This window comes from Adiantum capillus-veneris, chromosome 6 (genome assembly GCF_014529385.1).
Source record: "Adiantum capillus-veneris isolate H3 chromosome 6, ASM1452938v2, whole genome shotgun sequence".
NCBI lineage: Eukaryota > Viridiplantae > Streptophyta > Polypodiopsida > Polypodiales > Pteridaceae > Adiantum > Adiantum capillus-veneris.
This window is the reverse complement of record NC_140936.1, coordinates 21,706,532-21,709,254: the sequence shown is the minus strand read 5'-3', so window position 1 is coordinate 21,709,254 and position 2,723 is coordinate 21,706,532. Positions and strand designations below refer to the sequence as shown.

Sequence of the window (2,723 nt, the reverse complement as noted above, 5' to 3'; positions counted from 1 at the left end):
GGTTTATTCCCCATTTCCATCAGTGGTGCCCCCACGGAGGATCTACTGATTGCTCCTCGGTGAAGTTTTAAAGCCTGAAGATGATGCATGATATTGACTTGGTGCTTGCTGGAGAAGAAGGGGCTGTGGATTGGTTTTCTGATCTGGAGCTATACCTATTATAGTTGAGAATTTTTGGAGATGAAGCCAAATTGAAGGCACTACCATTGGTTCTACAACGACGAACCAAAGCCTGGTTTGAAGGATTGAAGGTTGCAGATCATCAGTCGCTGAGCGAGATTCATAAGCGGTTTGTTGAAACTTTTCAGAAGCGGGTTTCTCCATCGGACTTGGTTGAACAATTGAGCAAGCTGAAGCAAGATGGAAGTGAATATTTTGCTTTGTTTTTGGAGAAATTTGAGTCAATTTGGGAGGGACTAGTTATTGTTACATGTATGCGAAATGGAGATCATTTCAAGCGAGAGCAGTTTCTGGCCTACTTGCACCCGCAAATCAAGGAGAAGGTCGAGTGTGGTAATGCAGAGGACTATGCACAAATGGTTTGCTTGGCGAAGGTAAAGAGCAGGAAAGCAAAGAAGAATCTGGAGATGGGTTTATTGAAGCCGACAGACTATGGGTGTAGCTCGACAACGAAGCTTCATCATGTGCCAAATAAAAGTTCAAGCGTCAAAGAGGTAGCTGCTTTGCCATTGGTAAGCCATTTTGGTCATTTGTTTCAATTTGTGCCTCCAATTTGGTATGCTGCTGTACAAGAGTCTGTTAGCCCGGTTAGTAAGGATGTCGTCCTAGCCAAAGTGTGTATGCATGAAGAAGCAAATGAAAATGTGAAAAGCTCATAGGACAATTGAAGATGTTGGCAAAGCGATGGTCAAAGCTGTGCAGGAAGAGGCTAGCCAGGGGGTTGGGCAACCTTGCCCTACCGATTGTGTTGAAGAGCGGCAGTGCATTCTAGAAGGTGTGGACAATGTCAACATACTAGAGAACACGGTAATAGATCATGGATTTCTTTCTTGCTTAGCAGATGATATGGTCATAAAAGAAGTCCTTGAAGAGCAGGCAAAGGTGATTGAGCAATCTGGTTTGCTCTCGCATGGAGTGGTTGAAGATAAAGCATCAAAGGCTATGGTGGATGAAGATTGGCACGGTGAGTCAGGTATGGAGTGTATGCCATTTGAAGTACCTACAACAGAGGGTGTGCTTGAGAAGCAGGTAGGCTTGGTTCTCTAAGAAGAAGCACCATTGGAAGACAGGTTGCCAAAGGTTTGTGCCATGTTGTTGATGGGCATGTTGCTGAAGCTGGTTACTTTGCATGCAACTGTGTACCGATTGCAAAGTTTTTTGGGAGAAGATTATGCTATGGAGAGCTCTCTAGAAGGTGAGAGAATCATCATGTATGGTGCAAATGCTTTGGAGGTTGGTGAACCCATTTTGTGTACCAGGAAAGCATGTGGATCCACGTTGTTCAAGGTTTATGGTGCGGACAGCTACATGCATGGTTCGCTTACAAATTTACAGGTGCAAAGCGGAGATGGTTGATATATGTTTTACAGATGGGTGGTAATGCTCAAAACCATCAGTTTGACCCAGGAGGGGCCTACATTGTGCTTGGGAAATCTGAAGGCTTTCTATTTGATCTGGGGGGCTTATGCAGCTGATAATATCTCCCCCTCTATCTATCTATACAGTTGTACATATTACATATAGCTTCTTATTATGCGATCATGTTCTCACTTCTTATGCAGTTTTCTGATACCTAAATAACGCTATGGTTGAGCATGAATGCTCAACGAGGTGGTAGGCAATGATGGTGCACCCAATTTGTGTCGATACAGGGAGAAGCCAGCAGCAAGTGCACGACATTAGGCTGGATGATGATATCGGACTTTGGCACTACTTTTATGCATATTGGAGCAAGTACGGTGGAGATATGTATGTCAAATGTGGCAATTTACAGGTTGTTGATGGTTTTTTGGAGCTCTACTAGCCGAAAGCTTAACGGCGTGTGTGCTAATTTGGTGGACAAGTTCACCAGGATCAAAACTTGTGATGGTCGTGACGGTTGTCCCTTTAATCAAGGGAGATCTCGGCACCCGAAGTCGTCTATGTGTAGCCGCTTATGCTGTTTTGCAGCCATGATGGCCTTGGCACAAGAACAGGAGTTCTTGTATTAAGGTATGCGGAGCTATGCGCAAATGATCGGCCGCGGGTTGCCTCTCGTGGGAAGGGGGTTCAAGTAGAGGATAATATTTAAAAAAAGAATTTTTTAATGGAACTAAAGGCATGCAATGACGAGCAAAGCAGGGAAACACCTGTGCCACTGGTTGTGCTCCCATGGAAAGGACTGCCAAGCCTTGCATGAGAAAGGCCAGGTCCAGGTGGGTGGCGGTTTCTAAAGTGGACTGCAGTTGGCATGGCAGTGGTGGCGCCATCCAAAGGGTGGAGATAGCGGGCTGCCATCTACCAGGCATGCTGGAGGCAAAGCACCATCTGGTGCGAGGGCTGCAATGCATGAGAGCAGGGCTTGATGGTACAGAACACAGGGCCGGAGCGACTTCAAGAGAAGGCAGAAGCGCCATATTGTAAGGGTATTCAAGGGCTGTCAATAGCGTAACAGGGAGGAGTTGTAGTGGGCCGAGGGTGATCCGGACAGAGGAAGGCCGCCACGGGCCAAGAGCCAGAAAGGGGATCTTAACAATATCCACGGAGGGACTCCATACCCGATG

The 2,723-nt window shown here is 46.3% G+C and overlaps 1 pseudogene; it reads left to right on the top strand.

The window, feature by feature from the left end:
• Positions 1-536: 536 nt before the first annotated feature.
• Positions 537-1,655, top strand: LOC147455244 (uncharacterized; annotated as a pseudogene).
• The last annotated feature ends 1,068 nt before the right edge of the window (positions 1,656-2,723 follow it).